The 23,582-nt window shown below is 48.6% G+C and overlaps 1 protein-coding gene across 2 annotated transcripts in view; it reads right to left on the bottom strand.

The window, feature by feature from the left end:
* Positions 1–21,598, bottom strand: part of TICAM2 (toll like receptor adaptor molecule 2) — a 44,157-nt gene extending 22,559 nt beyond the window's left edge. The window contains exon 1 of one of the 2 annotated variants that reach the window (XM_029571278.1): positions 21,390–21,598. The gene's annotated coding sequence lies outside the window, so the exon portion shown is untranslated. Of the gene's footprint in view, positions 1–4,562; positions 4,676–21,389 lie in introns of those variants that run through there. The other variant, XM_029571269.1, reaches the window with a different exon arrangement.
* Between the last annotated feature and the right edge of the window lie 1,984 nt (positions 21,599–23,582).

Raw genomic sequence — 23,582 nt, 5'->3', positions numbered from 1 at the left:
TGGACCAGTAATCAACCCGCTCCTGCCACACTCTTACATAGGCAAAGCCTGAATGGGCCCCTGGGTGCTGCTCATGCCAGATATCTACCAGCAAAAGACATTGGACAGTCTTTCTGAGGCACCTGGCCACGATCAGATGCTTTTCCAGGACATCATGATCCAGCAGGCCGAGGGAGATGTTAAAATTGCCCTGAGCCCTACATCTTCATCAGGGTCCAGGTCCTTCAGGTAATCAGACAACTGGTAAAAAAAAAAAAAACCGCTGACCGCTTGGTCTCAACGTTGTGGGCGTGCATGTTGACGCAATTAAGTGTGCAGCCCCCAATTTGCAACCTTATGCGCAGCATCCTGCCTGGCACAACGGCCTCTCTATCTGTGACAAGAAGATGCCCACCCTGCCAGCCACTCATAAGTTGTGAACTGAAGGCCACCTTGCCATTCCACCCCCCAGGTGCAAGGACACTTCAGAATCTGGGGTGGTGTGGGTCTCCTGCAAAAAGGACAGCGAGTACCTGCCATGCTTGAGTGTGGACAGGATAGCGAGCCTGCGGAACCCGGTCCCACAGCCGTTGGTAATAAGGGTACAGAATGTCAAAGCTATTCTCTATCAAATAGCATTTGGGTACTCGCATGGCCATCTCCGTCACGGAACATCCTGCAGCACGCATGCCTCTTGACCGATCTACCATCCGAAGCGTTAGGTGGCTTGTGAGTGGTCTCACGGTCGCTCTTTTATATCCCCCTCCCCAGTTCTGCTCTGGTAGTGTCAGAGTTCGTGGGGGGGGGGGGGGGGGGTGACCAGGGGCTGAGAAGCTGCCAGGCTTTGTGACAGCCTGCAGCCCTCTTTCCTCGGCTTCATACTCATTCTCCAGTCTCTCCAGCCTTGTCAGGTTTTGGGACCTCGGCATCGAGGACTGAGACCTCACTCTGTTCCCATCCTCTTGAGACAGGGCCTTCCAGGACCGAGAGCCCTTTCTGCACCCTCTCCTAGGCAGGTCCTCCCTGCCCCCAGCCCCAGCAGGTTTTGGCCCAACATACACAGTGCCGGGCCACCTGGAGACGGGATAGAGGGTGGGGGAGGGATAACTAAAGAGGAGTGAGAGAGGGACAGGAATAGGAAGGAAGACCGGGGGGATGGTGAAATTCTGCCGGGAGGGGAGGGGAGAAATCCCCGGGTATCTCTCCCTCCTCCAGATCGGAGGAGGGGTTCCCTTACAGGAGAAAGGCCATCAGGCCTCCCTCCTGGCTGAGATGTGGTCTTTCCCAGCATGGGAGGTTTGGCCCAACGGACCAGGGCACATCTTTTGCACCAGGTTCCTAATGGGGTTGGGCAATGTCAAGGGGAAAGGGTTGGAAGTCATCTCCCCAGCTGGAGGAGGCAGGGCTGGTCCATTTCCCTTATGAGCAAGGGTCCCCCTCTCCCAGAAGGGGAGGGGTCAAAATGTTATCTCGAGCAGGAGAGTGGAGCAGACTTCCTCCTCAGGGAAGGAGCCGTCCCCACGGAGGGCATAGTGTCCTCCAAGATGGGGTGGGGGGGGGGGGGGGGGTAAACCAACTACCTGTCCTTCACCCACGGTTCCCTTTATCGTCCCTTCTGGTGGACCCTTACATTCTCGGGGAGGTGCCCCACAGGGGCCCTGGCACTAGTCTTTGGGGTTGGATCCTGCTCCCCACCCTGGTTGCTGGACTGACAATTCAAGAGCCCATCTCCCCTGCCCACGACCTCCACGGTGGCAGCTGCTTCCTCAGTCGGTGGTAAATTCAGGAAGTAGGGAGGGGTGCCTGGGGAGAGGGGGGGGCCTCTCGGGCAGCGCCAAGTCTCTCTCGCTAGCTAGGGGTGGCGGGGGAGGGAGGAGGAGCGATTTGACTCCCTGCCTGTCTTCTATTCGGAAGGGATGGCCAGGTCCGATCCCCGGGCTTCTCTCCATATGAGTTTCCTCTTCATGGACAGAATGGAGGGGGACAGTGAGCCCCATCGGCGGGGCAGGGGGAGACGTGGTTAATGTCTCCATCTGCTCAGCCTCTCGTGCACCTACCTCACCAACGGGTGGGAGGGTCATCCTCTCCCCCTGCACAGTTGGTGACTGGAGGGGGGGGGGGGGGTGGAGAGGAGCGGTGGGATGAAGAGGAGCAGTCCTAGTTTTCTATTTAAAGGGTCCTCCTCCCTCTGTCCCTTTTCTAATATCAGGCCCCCTTCCAGAGGCCTCACACACGGCTGCTGTGAAGCATCTGCTGCTGTTGCAGCCGCCGGGCTGTCAGTGCCCTCTTTGAGGGCATTGGGGTGGGGGGGGGGGGGGGGCAGGGAGGTCAGCAACACCTTGCCGGCTGCCCTGCCCTTTATCCCTTTCGCTTGACCTATCAGCCACCCTGGCCTGTTCCCTCTTTCGCCTGTGCCTCGCCTTGGCATTTAGAGGTGCTGTGGAGAGCGTGGCAGGCTCTGGCTGGGGCTTGGCAGCAGGGAGCTCCTTCGCCGGTGGAAGGGGAGGGGGGGGGGAGTGTAGAACCCATCTGTGGCTTCTGGCCACCCAAAGTCAGGGGGCAGGGTGGATGGCACCCACCACAAGAGAGCTGTGACTGGCCCTTAGGTGCCCGAGGTTGGGGCAGAGGATCCTGCCAGGAGGAAGCTTGCTGCCCTCTCCCTGATAAACTGGGAGAGGTGGCTGGGGCACAGCTTGAAGGAGTGCCCCAGCCTCATCCATGGATCCTGAAGAGACACAACACCCCCCTCCCCCCCCAGAATGGAATCATCCTCCACTCCTGGGGCTCTACTCCATCCTCGGGCAGGCACACTCAGGCCTGTAGAAGCTCCCTCTCTCAGTGACCTGCCGGAAGGGTGGTGACGGGGGTGGTAAACAACCCAGGGCACCGAGATGCTGCTTAATTAGGGCAACTGGGAGGTGAGATGGCATGTTACTGAAGACCACTCGAGCCACCTGGTGAAACATCCCCTCCACCACGTCCCTCCTCAACGGCCTTATGGACTGCCTGGAGGGACTTCCCTGCCACTACCTGCCTAGGCCCAATCAACTTGGCCAGGGTGGCGCTGTAGCGGGGGGGGGGTTGTTCTGGTGAGGCCAACATTAGCAGCACTGCCTGTGCTTCAGGGCGAATACGGGAGGATCCAGCCACCGAGGAGTACATATCCATCAGAGTGGTGGGGCCTCCAGCCTCCACTCCGAAAGCCACTGCATAGGTGGGCTTGGGTATGGAAGGGGGGTGGCACTGGAGGTGGCACCACCAGTGGCAGTGATGGTGCTGGCTACAGCCTCAGTGGTGCAGGTGGTGGTGGTGCCCTTGACAGTGACATCCACTGTGGCGCCTCCTGTGGCTCTCTTGGTAGCTTTCCTCTGTGGAAGGGGGAGGAGGCGGCGGCAATGGAGATCCCCCCCCCCCCCCCCCATCAGCGCTGCCTCCAGCAGGATGCATGAAAAAGAAGGGGGTGGCAGAGGAGGGGTGCTCGCAGGCACTGCAGCCAGGGTCCCACCGGAGAAGGAGGGGGGAGAGGTGTGCTTGATCCTCCTCTTTCCAACGGGTTTATTTTTGGCTGCTGCAGGCGGCATCCTTGCCTTGGTAGAGAACAGGGGGCAGCAGGGGTGGGTGAGTCGTATCGCGCTGCACCAGGGTCGGGGTAGTGGAGTTAGCCCCTTTCTCTGGGTCTACTGCCACATGACTGGGGTCTCTCTCCCGCTTTCTATCCCCTGCCTGGGCTCACCAGCCTCAGCTGTCTGAGGAGGAAGGGGGTGGGGAGGGAGGGTGTCTGTTGGAGAGGTGTCATTCTCTCTAGTGTTGTCCATGGCTTCTGGCCGGGGATAAATGCTACCCAAGCAGCCATGAGTTCCACGGGGGGGGGGGGGGGGGGGGGGGGGCACGAGAAAGCAACCCTAAGTATTGGGGGTGGGAGGGTGAGAAAAAGAAAGTGAACTAAGTGTTGGGTGTGGGAAAAGAGAAAACACACACACACAAAAAAAAGGTTTAAGGCACCATGAGCCAAACTCATTTAAGGGGAAAACTAAAATCAGAGAGACAGAGAAAGAGTGGGGTGTTTCTTTTACCTTCTCTGCCTCACTTAATTCCCCTTAAGTTTTCTGGCAGATAAAGTGCAGCCTTCTTTAAATCACCGGCTGCACTTTGCCTCTTGTGAAAAGAAATCTAAAGCAAGGCAAAAAGTCTAAAGGTAGGGAAGGGGTGAAAACTAACTCAACTAAGAGATGTTAACTGATTAAGTGTTTGTACCTCTTGTGGAAAATGTAAGTGCGGGAGCTATTAGCCGGAAAGAATAAAAAAACAAAAACAAAAGATGAATATATAAACGCTAGTGAACCAAACATCTTATCTAAAAAAAAAAAAAAAAAAAAAAAATCAAATTATAAATCTTGGCTACCCTGGCTGTATTGGAAGGAGAAAAGCCTCAAGGAGGGAGCCAGCAGCAGTGGAAGGCAGCAAAAGAGAGTACAAGGGAAGGGAAGAAAAGAAAAAGCCGCAAATTGAAGCGAAACTGAGCACAAGTCAGAAGTAGGTGGAAGGCGAGCTCAAAGCAGCTCTCTCACTCCCCAGCTGTTTACCTCTGTGACGGTCCTTGCAGGACTCTGTCCCGGCTGGGACAGCGAGACTGCAACTGGGAACCTCCCCCCAGCAAAAAAAAAAACACAACAAGGGATGAGGCGAGCCAGGGCAGTTCGGACAAAGCGGGGTTGAATGGGGCTGAGGCTTGGGTGTGGTGTAGGCAAGGAGGAGGAGGAGGAGCTTGACCAGACCGGAGAGAAGGTTTCCGGAGGTCTCCAGCACAGCAGGCTGCGCTGGAGGACCGGCGAGGAGGCGACTTCAGGGACTGCGAGCAGGGCTCGTGGGAGGCCCCTGCAGGTGGGGAGGCGTCATAGTCATGGGAGGGCGGGTGGAATGAGGCCGCCTAGCGGACGAAAGCCGAACAATAACAAACAGCGAAAACCTATCGACAGCATGTTTAAGGGATCTGAGGTGCTGCCAGGCAGTGCCTCACAATTTCGCAGTCTCTTTACATTTTGGGTTTGGCATTAAACACCTGACGAAGAACAAGGGTTCAATTTCCTTCCTAAAATGAGAGTAATCGTGAATTTCTCTGAACTATTTTGGGGAGGGTGTTCCAGAGGGCAGGTGCTGCTCACCAGAATAGTATTTGTCTTCTTCATTGGATGTGGTATTGGAATGCTGTTGAAATAATTCGTTTGATGATGCAGTTTTTTTTTTTTATTGGAACTGAGCTACAATATCATTTATATGAAGAACCAATGGATGATTATGGGAACAATGGGAATGATGTGGACCAGTGTTTTCTAGTTTGTTTTTTCCTTTAACATATAAAGGGGGTAAATAAAATTTAAAATAAATACCTGCCTTATTGTTACTGAGGCCACGGGAGCCTGGGGAGCCCCTGGCAGCCACAGAGAGCCCAGAAGTGCTACAACGAGTTGTTTGTTTTTTTAAATAGATAAATGCCACTCATTGCAGCTGGTGCCACACTGCAGCAGCAGCAGCGCTGGGAATGCTGCCGCTGCCAGCTTAAACCAGCAGACAGTGTCAGGGCTGCAATCAAAGCCCCGGCATGATTACAGTGCAGGCCAAGGGGTTCTCACAGACTTGGGGCAGTGATGTCAGCGAGAGGCTGCCAACACTGTTGCACTGCGATGGGAGGGAGTGTGGGACGAGATGTGTTCCCCTGCGGTGAGAAGAGCCCCTTCTGGGTAGACAGGAGGAATCTGGAGGCCCTGACCCTCCACCGGACCTGCATACCCCGGTGAGACCATCAACACAATGGTGGTCTCCGAATGGTCCTCCAACCATTGCAAGCCCTTTCGTACCTGCCGCTGGGTAACAGCAAGGACGGCAGGCCGAACAGAGGTCAAGGGCAGAAGAAGACATCGGCACTGGAGGAAGAGATGAAGACACAGGATTCAGGTGGAGACATGGACTCAGATGAGGTTGCAGACAAGGACACAGGATGGAGGCTAAAACTGAAGGAGCGTTGCCACGCGCCGCGCCCTACACAGCCAAGCCTGGCTGGTCATGGACCACGTAGCGGCGAAGCAGACCCCATACAGGCATCAACTCAATTACAAGAGTTCAAGATGGCAAAAGGTACTGACGACACAAGTGCTGAAGGTGATAATCCATCTTGGACTGAGCCCCAGGAAGACACACCTGACAGGTATGGAGGTGATCACCAGAAGATGCAGACATTGAAACATCCACGGCGAGACATCAGAACAGGCTAAAACGTCAGGCCTCCGGGCACTGACAAAGGGCATGAGAGATGCTTGGCCCTGATGAAATGATATCCGCCCGAGTGCCTTACACACCCCAGCCGGGGTAGTCGCGGACCACACAGGATGGACAGCAGGACCTCGGAAGACCCAGGATGAGATGAAGATGAACAGGCAAGCAATGTCCCACAGGCGCCCTACACAGCTGAGCTGGTCACGGACCACACTGGAAGGACACCGGACATCAAGACGAAGGACATCAGGAACATGGTGGAGGTTTGACGAGGGACGAGAATACTCCTCGGCACCGACAGATGGAAGAGACCCACCAGCACCCTACACACGGTAGCGGGGGTGGTCGCGGACCACTAGGCCTCTACGCGCCCTACTCAACCCAGCCGGGCAGGTCATGGACCACGAGGGACAGGTCAGAGCAGAGCTGAGGACATCTGGACAATGGAGAATATCTGGATCGTGGACGAAGACATCAGGACTGGAACGGAACATCAGGATGGAGACAAGAGATCAGGAACAATGACGACGAGGGAGCTCCGACGAAGATACAGGAATGCCAGCAAGAGCGGAGAGCAGGAGTCCTGAAGAGAGCAAGCTCCTTGTGAAGGCAAGGAAGGACTGGCTGAAGAGCCCTTTTGTAGGGCTGAAGGAAGGAGACACCTAGGGAGAAGTCAGGAGGACCACTCCCTCACTGGCCCTTTAAAAGGCAGAAGGAGGCACAGCCCCACACCTAAGAAAACAGGAAGAAGGAAGTCTGCAGGACCCAGGACAGCGGCCCTGCAGACACTGACACTGAAGCAGGGAGAACGGGCCACCCAATGAGGAACGAGGGCTGCTCCCTGCCATGGAGGACACCGGGGACTGCGGCCTCCGGGCCACGAAGAGGATGGCTGTTTTGCGGCGGCTCCTGCCGCGTTGGGAACCCCGGCACAGCTCCTGCCATGCCAGCAAGATGGCGGCCCCAGGCTGTGAAGACCTCGGCGTCCGCGGCAACATACATAATGCCTGTAGGAAAATTAAACTTTAAAAGTTAATAAAAACCTGTCAGAAACTGGGGTTTGTTGGTGGTGGTCACCAGGTGAGATCATATAAATATAGATTTAACTCTTGGTTTGGGGAAAAATGTTTATTGTGTAAGTTAAAAATATACAAGTATATTTTCAAAGGCCCGCGCGCACAAATACCGGGGTTTACATGAGTGGCTGGGCCTTGCTCGTGCCGCGTTCATGGCCAGGCCACGCGTTTAAACCCCGGTACACGCACAACTGCCAGGCATCTCCAAAGGGGCTGGCCGGGGAGGCAGGGTCGGGGAGGGGCAGGCCTGGGGGGTGGGCCAGGACAGCTCCATTTGACGCTGTCCCGGGGAAACGCGCACCGGCAGTCAGCTGATGCTTGGATATTACTGCTGCTTCAGAGGAGCAGTAAGTAATAAAATAAAAAATTGGGAGAAAATTAGGTTTATTGGATGGGGAGGAGAGGTGAAGAGGGAGGACGTTTAGGTAGGGAAGTTCCCTCCCAGTCTGCTCCTTAATTGGAGCAGACTAGGAGGGAACTAGGGGATGCCCAATTGTGTCACCTCGCGTATTTAGCGAAAATTTGCCCCCCTGTACGCGCCACCAGCACATGCGTGCACGGATTTTAAAATCCGGCACGATTGTGTGTGTGGCCATCAGATGTTAAAACATGCGCGTGCCGGCACGCACATATTATAAAATCAGCGCGGGGGAATCCAAGATGGCTACCTATTGAGAGGCTCGGCTGGAGCTCTCTCCTTGTTTACCTTTTTCTCTTCTCCTCAATGCCGCTTGCTAAGAGGAAAGCCAAACTGAAGGAGCCAGTCCAGGCTTCTCCTTCATCAGGCTTCCTCCAGCCTAGGATTGAAGGCTCATTCGCCCCGACATCTTTATCGACACCAATGATTGCCCTTGCGGATGCCAATGGTGAGCGAACGCCAATGCTGCAGGCCGATGAGACCTCCTTGAGTCCCAGCGCGCCCACCACACTGTCCCCTCCTTTCTCCAGGACACCTGAGATACCGGGTTGAGGCAGGTGAGTCCTGTGATAGAACGGGAGATCCCGGTGCCTGGGGGCACTGCTATTACGGTTACTGCTGATTTTTCTGCTGTGGCTTTGTCGAGGGGGTTGGAAAAAGACTCTATCCTACCTCCGCTTATGGGACAGCCCTTGATGCCCCTCGATACAATCTTCCTGTACCTCTTCAGGAGGGGATTTGGCTGCTAACAACATTCTTCTGAGTGATAATGGCAAGAACAGGATCAGTTCGGCTCCCAAGGTAACTTCAATCAAACCCCCTGTTATTACTTTAGAAGTTGTTTGGAATGGTTTAGTTTCTTTGGAAGCTGCTATTTCATCTTTAACAAAAATTTCCTTGAAAACAGAGAGGTAGGCGATCTATAATGGCCGTTAGGTAAACAAAAAAGAATAGATGCCTTGATCTTTTCCAAATATTTATTAAAGTAGAGATGTGTTCAAAAGAATGCCCGACTCGGGCCGAGTTTCGCAGCTCAACAGCCGCTGCCTCAGGGGCTTAGACAATCAAGAATCTCAGCTGAATTATAGAGACTGAATACATGACGGCAGTGTGTAAGTTATCTTGCAGCGGTAGTTTACAGTCACCTTGATGATATAATACCACTATAATTCATCTGAGATTCTTGATTGTCTAAGCCCCTGAGGCAGCGGCTGTTGAGCTGCGAAACTTGGCCCGAGTCGGGCATTCTTTTGAACACGTCTCTACTTTAATAAATATTTGGAAAAGATCAAGGCAAAAATTTCCTTGGACACTAACCAGCAAATTTCAGTTATTGACAAATTGGTTTCTTTACAAGGGGGGAAAATTGAAGTTCTAGACTCACATTTGTCTACAGTAGAGAAAATTCAAAATGGTTTGGCTCAATCTGACTTAATTCATTCTAAGAAGCTTGAGAACATTGAAAATGCTATGAGAAGTTTAAATCTGTGAGTTCTTAATTTTGCAATTACTAAATTAATATCACCACAGGAACTGTTTAAGAACTACATCTTACAAGTTTTAAAGATCTCAAAGGAGTCGATGCCTGTTATTATTAAGGCTTATTATTTACCTTAGCATTCTACTTCCATTTCTGAAGGCCAACTTCAAGATTCTTCATTAAATTTAATAGATCTTCTCGAATCTTCACAAGATATTTGTATATCCAAAAGAGGAACTTTATTGGTCTTAATGAAAGGAATACTGTCTTTCGATTCTTCCTACGTAATAGGTTACAGCTTTTTTATGGTCAGAAGATATGGATATTTACTGATATAACTATGATAACCCAGGATTGCAGGAAGAAATTTCTTTCTATGCAATTTGAGGTTTTAGCACTAGGTGCTCAATTTACATTAAAATATCCAAGTAAATGTTATGTGTAATACCTTAATGTCAATTATGTCTATTTTGAACCTTCTTAACTTAGATTTTTCCTGGATTCTCATGCTCAAGAAGCTCCTTAAGAAGACATAGTAATTTTGAATTATGATGACCTGGTTTGTCTCTCTTTCTTTTTCATTTATTTCATTTTTAATCACTTTTTTTTTCTTTTCTTGGGTCCCCCATTTTCCTATGATTTGTTGGAGGAACATGCTCAAATATAATTTGTTTATTTTTCCTTTATTTTTGCTAATGCATTGTTGAATGTACTTGATTCAGTATAATCCTCTTCTTTTCTGATACAAGTATTCTTGTGTTTAAATATTCAAATTCATAAATAAAAAAATAAAATAAAATCGTCACAGCCATGTCCGTGTGCTGGGAACCGCGAGCTCATGGATGGGCTCATGCTGCTTTATAAATTGACCCCATAATTAGCTATAAAAATGTTAAAATAACTAATATGGTCCTGAAAAGTCACAGGACTACTGTTATATTTATTTAGAACCTAACCTGAAAGTTTGGTGTGATTTTGAACTGTGCAAGTGGAGTTTTCTTATTGGTTTCATTTTTCAGAGTTGGAGCAAAAAAAAGAAAACTCTTCGCTATCCCATAGATAATGCCATGGTGATGCTATAGTAATGCTAGCCCACCCCAGGGTCTATTCAAGGCAGCTGGGTGATAAGGTCTGCAAAATAACACCAAGCTGAGGCAAAGCACATAACGATTTAAGAAGTTATTTGCCTTAAAAGAATGTTTTAAACATACTTAATATTCTTTCAAAAGCTGTGTTCCATAGTCAAGGTGTTTTTAAAAGGTTTCTTGATGGATAAGAAGGTTTGTTAAAGTAGATGAGAACTATTTCTTGAGAGACTTCAGAGGAGTGAGGATCTCTACTGAAGATTTTTTTTTTCAGGATGCATGAGAGAGCGAGCTGGCTGGAGCCTGAGGCAGAGAAAATTGTGTGTTTGAAGCTGCAAAGAGAGCCGTGCAGACTGAGGCAGAGCTGTGTGCCTGGAGGCTGCAGGGAGAGCTGCTGTGCTGGAAATCTGAAACAGGGCTGTGTGTTGCAGCCTGAGGCAGATAAAGCAGTGCAGTCTGAGAGAGGGCTGTGTGCTATAGGCTGCTGGCAGAGCTGTTGTGACAGTGTGTGAAAATGGTGCTTATTGTAATTCTAATTCTTTTCTGAGGTAAGGAATTAGTTACATTTAAGAATAACTTCTTAATTTTTGCCAGCTTTGATAGATAAGTGGTTGTGAGAAAAGTGGATGATTGATGGTCTGATTCTGAGCTGATTTAATTGAAGTGCATACTACCTCAGAAAGAAAAATGTTCATTAAGTCCTACAGACTTCAGATTGTGCATACTCCACCTGTAGATAAAGGTGCTACAGTGTTTAATTTTATTTATTTATTTATTTATTTGTTGGGTTTTATATACCGTCATTCGAATTCATCATTATAAATCCATCATAACGGTTTACATCACAGAACCTGTAAATAAAGGTACCTCTGTGTTGTTTCCTTGGAGAGAAAAAAAATCTTTGAAATAACTTGGAATGTAGAAGTCTTACAACTTGTTCCCGTCTTTACTGGCAACTAAGTGTGGAATGCGAGAGAGAGAGTGTAATTTAATATTTTCTTTACTTTGCGAGTGCTCTCAAAGCAAGCATCCTTAGGGTTGAAATAATTATTTTTTGATTTCTATTAGCAAGAACTCCAGTGTCATTTATACACACACACGCTAGCAACATTATAGAGTGTGGAAGATTGGTGGTGTGCGGCAGTCAGTCTTTATTACTGATTTGGTTTGAGATAGCGTAGTGGGTGAACCACTGTATCCCGAGACTTCGTGGTCAAGACTGGTAGATCAGGTCCAGTCTGCGCCATCAACAGCATGAGCTATTCCTCAACCACAAGCCACCAAAGCTTCACATCATTCCTGGGTCAGCATTCTCTACCTAGCGTTCACAAGCAGCGCTCTCAAAAATTATTACCCAGCAATCAAAGATAAGTGTGTACCAACGAACTGTTACACAATTTTGGTAAAATGCACTAGTGCAACACACATGGACATACAAGAGGGCAAAGTCATTGAGTTAAAACAGGTTAAACATGCTGAGGTAGATTTTAAAAACATACGCTCGCGCGTACTTTTGTTCGCGCACCAGGCGAGAACAAAAGTACGCTGGATTTTGAACCCATGGCTGTCAACGGGCTCGAGAACAGACGCCGGCAAAATTGAGCGTCGGCTGTCAAACCCGTTGACAGCCGCTGCTTCCGTCAAAAAAGAGGCGCTAGGAATGCGCTAGAGTCCCTAGCGCCTCTTTTTACCACTGGGCCTAATTTAAATAAATTAAAATACTGTATCGCGCGCACAGGAGAGCGGGCGCTCGCCCGCTATTTTACTGTATCAGCCCGTTAGTTTGGTGCCCAAGGGTATTTACAAATATCTTAAAAACATTATTTGTTTCCTTTGTCATAAGTCTGCACGATATTAACTTTGTAGTAATAGTCTTGCTTCTGATGCTTGTGCACTTGTGATTTTATGTCTCTTGTGCCATTGTGATTCTTTCTGTGGCTTTTGAATATAGAGCTGAGAAGCCTAAATAATCCTTGCTATAGTGCACTCTATTAAACATATTCCTATTGAAGTTAAGCACTGCAAAGAAGACTGACCAAGCCGTCAGCAATGTTGACTGAGGAACAGGTCTGATTGAGTGGTTGGTACTGTGCATGGCAGGCCATGTGCCTGTGTCCTAGAATTGGTCTGCATTTTCTTTTCTTTCTTTTTTTTTTTTTTTATTTCCTGTGTTGCCTGCACTTGAAAGGCAGGAGGTGAGGTTTATGGGCAAGACCACTGAGTTTTGAAGCAGTGGAGTTCAAGACTCTTGACTCCTTCACCATTGACTACATAACAACTCGTACAGCCTTTGTCTTAATCTGGCATTCCCAGTCCAAGAAATACAAATTAAAAATGTTTTCATCAGTTAATTGTATTATTTCTGAAGAAAAGTAAAGAAAAAATGTTTTTACTTTGTTCTGATAGTGGTTCTCAAATGTTAGAATTTTGGCTCCCATCAAAGTTGGGGTTGTCTCAGGGGCATGATCGTACCAACCTTCCTATCTGATTTAAGGAATGGTGCGTGTCTCTTCTCTAGATGGCCAGGATGTAGTGCTCTATAAGGTCTCCCAGGTGGGTGGAACTAATATGATTTAGGACTTTGCAAATGAAGCATAAAGGAGAAGATTTTCAAACCTAGCCCGCACGCACATGGGAGCCTGATTTTATAACATGTGCGTGCAACCCGACGCGCGCACATGGGCGCCCAATTTTGCGCACTGACGTGCGCATGTTCTAAAATCAGGGGTCGGCGCATGCAAGGGGGTGCACAATTGTGCAACGCGCGCGCGCCAACGCCCATGGCCTTCCCCTGTTCCCTCCCAGGCTGCTCCGATTTCAGAGCGGGCTGGGAGGAAACGTCCCAACCCCCTAACCTAACCTCCTGCCCCCTAGCCCTAATCTAGACCCCCCCCCCGGACCTTTGTCCTACCTGTTGCGCCTGCCTCCGGATTTACACGCGAAGGGTGCCTCCTCCTATGGATTTACGCGTGTAGGGCTTTTAAAATCTACCCCCAAATCCTTAAGCAGCAGTCAGTGCAGCTCATGAGACCTGAGTGTTATAAGCTCTCTAGAATGTGCTCTTGTGTTGTGGCCAGCTTACATGTTATGAAGGGTAGAAAATTCTGCAGATTTTACTAGAAAGAAAGCCCTAAGTGTTCTGTGCTGCAGTGATCATGCCTGGATGAGATGAGCCGCATGTATTAAGGTCCTGATGTTTGCCACTTTCAGCTATGTAATTTAAAAAGACTACGTCCACTCATTGAGAAGACAAACCTAATGATGGTCAAATGATGACTGGATTACTGCAATGCACCTTTCAAGGGTTTAGAGATAAGGCCCTCTACAAACTCTAGATGATACAAAACTCCACTGCACAACTGATAGAAGCATGCAAAAACCATGACCACATTACCTGTCCTTAAAAAGTTACAGTGGTTATTAATACCGTACAAAATGAAATTCAAAATACTATCCCTGATGTTCAAGACTGTAAGGGAAAATGAGCCTACACAGCTGAGGGAAACGCTATCTGTATGCATGTCTTCTAGACCACTAAGATCCTCACTTGGACCCTTGATATCAAGTAGGTCCTCAATAAAGTTAAAAGAAAAGGCATCTGAAACAGAACCATAATATATCATATCTACTAAAATGGGACAGGAAACATTTTTTAATCAATAACTTCAAATCACTAAGTATAGATGATTTTGACGACATTGCCGTGCTTTTTAGCTGGCATTTAAGTTCATGCCACAGTGAAATCAATTGTATCTGCGTTAACAGCAATGATGTGACTTATGCTGGTCTTCTTCCTATCTTTGCTGCTGCTTTGCAAAAGGAGAAAATCTTTTTGGTTTGAAACAGCACCACCATGTGATAGTTTTCCATAACATAAGAACTGTGGGGAAATCAAATTACGAAAATACAGGCACTGCAGTATCAATGTGGTCAGATATAGGAGCCATGAGCCAGACAAAATCAAGGATGTCAAATATTTCATATGAAAGTTTGTAGATGAAAACTCACTGCTTACCATTAACTTCTGGCCACTACATACTGCAGAGGGATGTGCTGTCATTAAAAAACGACAGGGTAAAAACATGTTTCTTTTTTTGCCATTTCTCATTTGAAACACAAAAATAACACCTGACAAAATGTCTTTTGGTTTCCATCAATTTTTAGCCTATGCTAGAACAGAAACAAAACAGAGAAATAGATAACAAAATGAAAAACAACATGAAATATTTTTCTTTGCACATCACTAATACTGTATGGCTATGTATATTTGTTTTTGTGTATAAAAAAGAAATCACTTGTGTTTGGAACTGTTTCCATAAAAATACTGCAAAAGTATTTCCTTTGGATGAGATGGGAATTTATGCAGTCTTTCTATTGTTTATGTTGGTCCAGGGAGTTTTGGTAAGTCTTGGGGGACCCTCCTAACCCCCACAAGACTTGTCAAAAGTCCCTGGTGGTCCAGCAGGGGTCCGGGAACGACCTCCTGCACTCATGCTGTCAGCTGTCGGTATTCAAAATGGCGCCGATAGCCTTTGTCCTCACTATGTCACAGGGGCCGACCAATGGCACCGGTAGCCCCTGTGACATAGTAAGGTCAAAGGCTATCGGCGCCATTTTGAATATCGGTAGCCGACAGCATGAGTGCAGTAGATGGCTCCAGGACCCCCCGCTGGACCACCAGGGAGATTTGGTAAGTCTTGGAGGGGTCAGGAGGGTGGGGGGTTTGTTTAAATTCGCTCCTTTAGATGGCTGAATAATTCGGTGAAGATCCATTGTATTTGTGGGGAATCACGATACATTTCGCTTCCCCACGAATACAACAAATATGGCCCTATACGTTGCGGATTACCAATATGTTGCAAACGAATGCACACCCCTAGTATTTCAGCAGAGCAGGAGAGGGATGTGGCTAATGGGGCCGAAACAGTTTAATGTGAAACCTGTATAAACAAATAGGTAACAATTTCTTAAATAGTTTGGTGCAGGGTATCATTCCAATCTAACAGAATGTTCTTCCAACTTTTTATTGGTTAATCTATAAAGGCGAGGAGGTTGGTATATACGCAAGATTGCTTTGAACCATGGTATCAAATTGTTCTGAAGAAGCCTGTGAATTAAAGATAGGACTTTATAGCGGATACACGACTGGATTGGCAACTAGTGCAAGGATGATAATACAGCAGTTACGTAATCACATATCCTTGCACCAGTTGAGTTGTTTGTTAATTTAAGTTCTCCTCTCCATCTGACTGATTTTTATTACCCCAGAAGAGGACATCACTTTTCAGGTCAAGGATATATTGGCTGTAAGAAAACGTGGAAGACGCTAGGAGTATCTCATATCCTGGGAAGGATTTCGTCCCGAGGAGAATAGTTGGGAACCCGCAAGCAACATCCTCGACAAAGACTTGATCAGGCAATTTCACCTTGCCCATCCTAGGATACCAAAACCCCCAGGGAGGGACCCTAAGAAGGGAGGTACTGTTACACCCTTCGGTCGCAGACGGCTGCGACCACTAATGCTCACCTCTTTTACTGCTGCATCATCATCCCTTGAACGAATGGCGGCCTCCGCCAGCCACCGCCGACCAACCTGGCATTCCCGGGACGGCGTGGGCGCTGCCGACCGCCATCTTGGTCCAGGAATCACTTAAGCGTGCTCGCGCATGGGCCACTTTTGTACACGTCGTGGTGGGAAATTCGTGGGCGTCCCCCCTGAATGATGTCACCCACCTCCAGTACTTAAGCTAGTTGGCCCTTCACTGCTACAACTTCTGTCTTGCTGAATTCCGCTCCTTGGACTTCTGGTTCCAGTTTCTACATTGGCGTGAGACATTCTGGGTACCCGCTTCTCAGGGGCCCTATCTCGTCTCTGGTTATCCGCTCCTTCGGTGGACCCTCTGCCTTCAACTGCTATCAGTTTCACTTCCCGGAACCTCTCCTGGAACTACCTCCTGTGAGCACCTATTTCTACGGACTTCAACTGTCTAAGCCTCATTCTGGGATTTGCTGCGGTGTACCCCATGCTTCGGGTCACTACCGCTTCTTCCCTGAAGGAATTACTCCGGTATACCTTGCCTACATGTTATTGCTGCACCTCAGACTGTTTCCTCATTTCCTGCTCTGAGACTCATCCCCGGCATACCCTGCTCCGTAGACCACTACCGGATCCACACGTCCGAATGTTCCCCACTACTGCAAAACTTCCTGGCGTACCCTGCTCCACGGGCCACTACCAGATTGCCATCTGAGACATCATCATTCTGAACTTTACTTTCTGCTATCAATAAAGACTCTTTCCACAGCTGTGACTGATGCTGCTGAGACCACACCTACCGGCAGTGAGGCTCACAGGGCTCCTCCCTGTGGGAGGAGACACCTCTCACCTCGGCCCAGGGGTTCACACTAGTACCAAACATAGCAGTTCCATTCAAATTCAGACCCTCCTCCTGTGGAGTCGGGAATGGCTGTCCCACTTGTTATAGTATATAACAGCTCTCCTGCTACGGCTCGGGAGGCAGATCTTTTGGTTAGCACAAAGTACAGAGGTAGAGTGAGAGGTTAGTTTTTGTTATTGGCTTTTCTGACCCAGCCAGTATACAATCTGTCTGGTGGGAGTTTCTCTCTGAGTGCATTTTTTTGGAATTTAATTTTTTAAGTGGTAGGAGCCTTACTGGAGCCTTCTCGGCTCCTGGGCAGAGGGAGCAGGGAAACATGGGTTCGGGCCTGGACAGGTTAGGGAAGACCTGCCCTGCATACTCTCAGTGAGGAAGGGGGTGCCAGTGACCTGCTGTAAGGGTATTCTCCAGTTGTTATCTTCAGTTTTTTGAGAAGATTAAGTTCACCATCCAGGAGGAAGTTTTGACTGCACTTTCTGCCTGACTGGAGCTCAGAAAGTCCTGCTCCAGGGGATCCCTCCCACCAGGAATTTGAATAAAAGCACAAAGGACTGCATAAGAACAAGGAAGGTTTGACTCTCTAACAGTGAGTAAAGGCAAAGCCTAACATTGAAAAGGACTCTCATCTGATGATTCTTCCAAAACTCCGGGGTGGAGAGAGAGTTTTATCTCTCTGTGCAGAGACAGTTAATGTTATATCCTTGCCAGTTGGAAAGGGTGGTTCTGCCCATACAAAGGACCCCCTGTCCAACTGGGGACCCTATTCTTCTATGCCCTGGAGGGTAGGTTTCCCCTTGGTCTGGAGCTAGACATTCCTGACCAAACTGAGGAAGAAATTGTAACAAGACATTACACCGTGCTGCTGTGGACTAAGAATTGTACCATTTCCATATATTGTTCTCAGTAAAGAATTGTTTTTGGGCATTAACACAGTGACTCCAGTCATTATTTGGCATCCCAGCACACACACAGTAACATTAATTATTACCTCACCAAAGGAAATGAGGGAACCGAGAGGACTCCTTTCATCCCCAAGTCCATCAAACCTACATCCTAGGTTCCCGTCCCAAAGAGTACAACAAATACGTTTATGGCCTCCCCTGTGCTAGGACTGCACACCGGGGTGGAGTTAAACTTGGTTCTTTCTCCTGCCGGTCCTTCTCTTCTGGGATCTGTGAGCTTTCTTCTTATTTGTCCCCTCTGTTACAAGATGGCAGTTAGTGGAAACGTGGACTGCCGAGTTTCCATCTGTCCTGTCACCCACTCCCCATGCAGGAGAGAGGCAGCCAGATTAAAAAAAACCAACCCAATGACTCCCCAGGAAGGACATCACCTCCTAAAGCCCTGCAGGACTGAGCCAGTTGCCCTCCTGCTGCCCACATTTGGGACACTTAAAAATGAGGTGTTTTTTTTTCCTTTCCAAATCACCCCGTCCGCTTGTCGCCTAGGTCCAGCTGCAGCAGGAAGATGACCCCCCCAAAAAACATAAACCTCCAGACTGTCCGTGCTCAGTGTAAGTGATGCAGGTCCCAAGGGGGGAGGGGGAGGGGCTTCCTTCTGCCACCGCCTGCACTCTAAGCTCCCCTACTGGGGGTGGGGTGGGGAGGCAGGCTCAGCATCGCACTTAACCCGCTCCTTGCAGAGACCCAGCTTGTGCCCTTTCAGCCTCCCAAGCCTAGTGGCTCAGTGGCAGGGCACAGCAGAGGCTCTGCTTCCTGGCTCTGCCGTTTGCTGTCTGGGTTTTCTGGGGCCGTGGATGCTGTGAAGGTAGCATTCACGAGGAGAGAGGAAGGGAGCCATCTCTCAATGGCACTCTCCCCTCGTGGGCTGTGAATGCTACCTTCACAGCACCCTCGGCCCCAGACAACCCAGGCAGCAAACGGCAGAGCCTACAAAAATCAAATAATTAACTTGAGCTTTACATTAGAACAGTGTACCTTCTGAAGAAAATAAGAACAACAATATATATATATATATATATATATATAGCAGCACTGAAAAACTAGTATAGTACTATACCTGTTATCCATGGGAATATTTAGCTTAGCTGACTTCTGAGTTGAGAAGTGATTTTCAGTGAAGACAATTATTGGCATTCAGTATAAAATATTTTCTTCTCTACACATCACAGTTTTGTTATTTTGATTCCCGCTTACCATCCCCGATAGGATAATGCTCTTGCAGTTATCTCTAATGGCTGAATGTAGAGCCTATGGGAAAGAGCCTTGGGATGTGGCCCCCGGGACTACTGCTGTAATGACTGAACTTAAAGCAAGTTGGGAGGAGGTATAAAATAATTCCCAGCTAACTGCAAATGAAGGCTCATGTCACCAGATTTCATTCTCATTTTGGTTGAACTGGACGCCCAAAGCAGGAGCAGGAAACTGCCATGTCCAAAAATAAATTCTGCTGTGTGAACATCTGCTTTTGAGAGACAGAGACTTCCTGAGCACAACATCAGCTGTCTTCTCCCATATATGACAGCAAGTTGGAGAAGTGTACATTCTCGCATAACAAAAGAGAGGTCTGTTTCCTAGTCTGGTAGTTTAGATTCCAGTTACCCCCCCCCCCCCTTCCCCCACCAAACCCCAGAGACCCTCCTCCTTGATGGATGATGCTGAAATTTGGCAAGAGTGTTGGCTGAGGAGCCAAGGAAGGAGGAGAGTTGTTGGCTCCTCAGCCAAAGAAGGAGAGTTGGCTCCTCTTGCCAAATTTCAGCCAGAACAGTCTATGAAGAGGGCCCCTGATACAGGCATGCAGACAAGTTACCAACAGTAATAGATACTTTGCTCAGATGTAACACACCTAAAAAGTGGTGAAATGTTTTACATGTGCTCTTATTTAGCTCCTGTGTTAAGTACAAACTGAAAACAGTGGATAGATCCTTTTTTTTTTTTTTTTAACAGGTAGTCACACTCTGTCCCTCTGCATGGGAACTTTCTTATGTTAAACTATGAGGCGGTTCACGCAGAGTACTTGCACGCCCTCTAATGAAGAATATATGTAAACTCGCATAACAAATTGTTATTGGACACTTTGGCAGAACCCGTGTTTCTCCTTTCTGTGGTTGCTCTTTGACCCCTGCAGAGCCAATCAGACAGCAGCACATGGAGCAGACCCTCATTGATCTGACATGTGGAAAGGAGTTCAAATGACCAAAGGCCGGCGAGGCCAAAGATTGTGCTGCACACCTGATAATTTTAGGATGACCTTCATGCTTTGCAGCACAGTGCCCATAGCTAGAGTTGAACACAATCTTGGCAGGACAGACTTGGACTGTACTGAAAAAGGGAGCATAATACAGTTGTCAAGGCTGTGTCAGATGTGCAGGTGGAACTCTTTGCTATAACATATTTCTGGGTTTATCGGGGCTGCCCTTGTATTTAATATTGCTATATTTGGGTTCATGTCCACCCGTTCAGGACTTAAAGATATTTCCTGAAAAAGTTATTTACTGAGGCAGTCAAATAAAAGTAATGTACATTATATTTGAAAAAGGCAGCTCAGAGGCCCTGAATATATCAGAGGAGTTGAATAAACATCCTTTATGTGAGTTTTAGGCCAGCCCCTACTCTCCCTACTATTAACTTCATTACAGTGTGCTTTCCTGAGGTCAACAGTATTTGCCTAAGTGCAAATAAGATGAGTAGGTGGGGGGTGAATAACCCTTTATGGGCAGGCGTGTAGGTGCACTACAGCAGTGGTTCTCAATCTTTTGAATGCCAGAGTCCGGCTAGCTACCTTTCCTAAACTACATGGACCAATTGCAGTGCTGGGGGGGGGGGGGGGGGGTTGGGAATGGTGCCCCAAAATACTAGAGTGGGGAAGGTGAGGGAGAGGATGTACTCCCTCCTCCACCCAGTGTTTAATCTTATTGGTCAGCCCTGTAGCTTGCATCTATCACTTTAAGAAGGTAATTAGCCAGTTTAATGAAAATTTAAAAAAAAAAAAATTGTTCTTACCAAAAAAAAAAAAAAAAATCCCTTCTCTTTCCCTTCCCCATCCAGTCAGCCACCAGTTGGTCATTTAAAAAAAAAAAGATAAGACACCCCCCCCCCTCCTCTCGTCTACCTGCCACCCCATGAACTACTACTATAATTAATACCCTCACCCCATGAACTTTCATTTATTTTGAGATTGGTCCTAATGCCCGATCTCTGGGAGAGGAGCAACTGCAACTAAATATTAGTGAGCCAGCATGAAATTGAGAGTCTGCTCCACTCTCAGGCCCCGCAATAGCCCCCTCTCCACTCGGCTTCTGTCCAGGGAATGGGGCCTGAGGAGACACTGGCTCGTTAATATTCAACTGCAGCTGTTTCCCTCTTACAGATGAAGGGCCTCAGGACCAACCCAAACCGGAAAAAAAAAAAGGTCAGAAAGGCAGGGCGGGTGAGGGATTAGGAGGAAAAAAAAGTCTCTGCTGGCTGTGGTGCAGTGCAAGGTGTGCAGCTGCAGAGAACGTCTCGCTTCCTCCTCATTCTCCTGCAATGACCTTCGCTGCACGGACCGGTGGAAATGCTTCCAGGGACTGGTGCTGGTCCACAGACTCAGTGGTTGAGAAACACTGCACTATAGGACATTAAAGAAGCAATAAAATATTTCTAAAGAGCAGACACATAAAATAACATCCAATAAATAAACCAGTACGGATACAAGAAATTCCCCATTCTCCATAGTCCATACCTGGGAACTTTTGATTTCCAGTTGTGGATTAGTAGGGGGAAGGGGTGCTGCAGACAGACTTAGTGTGTACATATGAGAGAGAGGACAAACACAAGTATGTACACACTCTCTCTCTTCTCCTCCTCTTAAACGACCGAGCTGCAGCAGCCTCTACCTTCAACCCCTCGCAGCCGATAGGACTAGTCTTTCCTCTGGGGACAGAGGTTGACTCTGCTCCTGCTCCTTTCTTCTGGCCACTTAGGCTGCAGAGACTGTACTTCCTGCTTCCCACCCACGGGGGCTCATGTGATATGACTTCTCTTCTGAGCCCAGGCAGGCAGAAAGAATGAGTCACAATTGTTGCTGTCCTGCCACTGCTATGCTGCTCCCAAAACTGTGGCACTCTAGGTAGCCACCAGTCTGCCTAGGTCTTCTACTAGCCCTGCATTCTCTCCCACTCTCATCCCCCCCATATATTATTACTCACTCGCTCTCTACTTCCCAGCCTTTTCCTATCACTCCTCTCTTCCATCTCACTCATACCCCCTTCCCTCTCACTCATGCATTCCCTTCCCTTTGTTTCTCTCACCCCTTCCCTCTCCCCTCCCTTTTTCTTCCCTTCCACTTTCCACTCACCCCTTCCTTTCCTTCTCACACCTCCTCCCTTCCCCTCTCTCATCAACTCTCAACCATTCATTTCTCCCCCCCCCTTCGCTCCCACTCACCCCCTTCCCTTCACTTTTCACCACCTCCCTTCCCCTCACTCACACACTCACTTACCACCCCCCCCCCCATTCTCTTCCTTCCCTTCTTTTTTTACCCCATATCCCCTTTCACTCACTCAACTCAGTTCCCATTCCCTTCCCTTCAGGGGAGGAAAGGGAAGAGAAAGGGGAGAAGTAGGTTTTCTCTCACTCTCTCCCTCTCCTTCACTGTCTGTGCCTTGCCACCGCCTCCTCCTAGCATAGTTCTTCCTGCCGCGAGGAGGGGTGGTGGGAATCCCACGGGCAGTCAACGCAGCTGTACTGCCGCAATTGAATTTTCTTCAGCTCGCAGGGGCTGGGAACCTCTCAGGTAGCCACCACAGCTGCACCGCTGCAATTTTTCTTTCTTCAGCCTGCGGGAGTTGGGAACCTGTGGGCACATCATCACCACTGCGCCACCACTGTTTACTACTTCAGCCCACAGGGGTGGTGGTGGGATGTGGAAACCGTGCAGGCCCCTCATTGATGCTGCACTGGCGACACTGCTGTTGTTCAAGCTTTAATGTAGGGTGAGGCAGCCTCGGCAGGAGTGTTATGCTGCCCCAAAAGTTTGCTGTCTGAGGCGGCCACCTCCCCCTACCTCATTATAGAGCTGCCCCGTTTGACTCCCCTGCGCACAAGTATGCATAGTCTTGCTTTTCTTAGGAAGCGCAATAGGGAAATCAGAATACGTCCCTGCAAAACAATGGGGATAGAATCAGGACTTAATCAACCTGTCCTGAAAATCTGGAACTAGTTAGCAACCCTATTCTCCACCCCCACCTCCCGCCCCCTTCAGTCTCATGGGCATACCTGGGGACTGTCTGGATCTGACCCAACTCCTGGTCTCTGGGAGAGTACCCAGGATCTCTGGGTCTAAAATATCATCCTTTCCTCTCCAGTATGGCGCCTTTTTCTGTGATGATTGGTGAAGAGCAGGCCAGGGTACTAGGATGGCAGCCAAGGCAGGAAAAGCCAATCAACAGAGAGAGGAAGAGAGAGGAAAGCAGAGTTGCTTGCTTGTAACAAGTGTTCTCCTATGCCACTATCCACATGTCTACGTGGGGTCCCTCTTCAGTCTCGTAACATAGAATTCCCAAAAAATAAAATAACAAACACCGAAGAAACCCAACTCTGCGAGGTGGCGGGCAGGTTTCATGAGGACTAAGATCCTGCTGTCCTAGGAGATCACCTCTTACAAGTAAGCAACTCTGCTTTCTCCTAGAACAAGCAGGATGGTAGTCCTCACACATGGGTGAATATGTAGCTACAGGCTGCTCCCAACTATAAGGAGCCAGCACATAACAGGTGTCAAGGTGCACAATAAACTGTGCTGCTATAACCTGGGAGACAGCCTGAATCCAATCCCAGGGCCTAAGGTAGTCAGAGTTGGGTTTCATAATTGAAAAAGATTACGGAGGCCCGACTGACCAAAACTGCTGTCACTTCGACTTATCCAGGCAGTAGTGTG

This window comes from Rhinatrema bivittatum, chromosome 1, assembly GCF_901001135.1.
Source record: "Rhinatrema bivittatum chromosome 1, aRhiBiv1.1, whole genome shotgun sequence".
Taxonomy (NCBI): Eukaryota; Metazoa; Chordata; class Amphibia; order Gymnophiona; family Rhinatrematidae; genus Rhinatrema; species Rhinatrema bivittatum.
The sequence above is the reverse complement of the archived record's forward strand: the minus strand, read 5'-3'. Positions and strand labels throughout refer to the sequence as shown.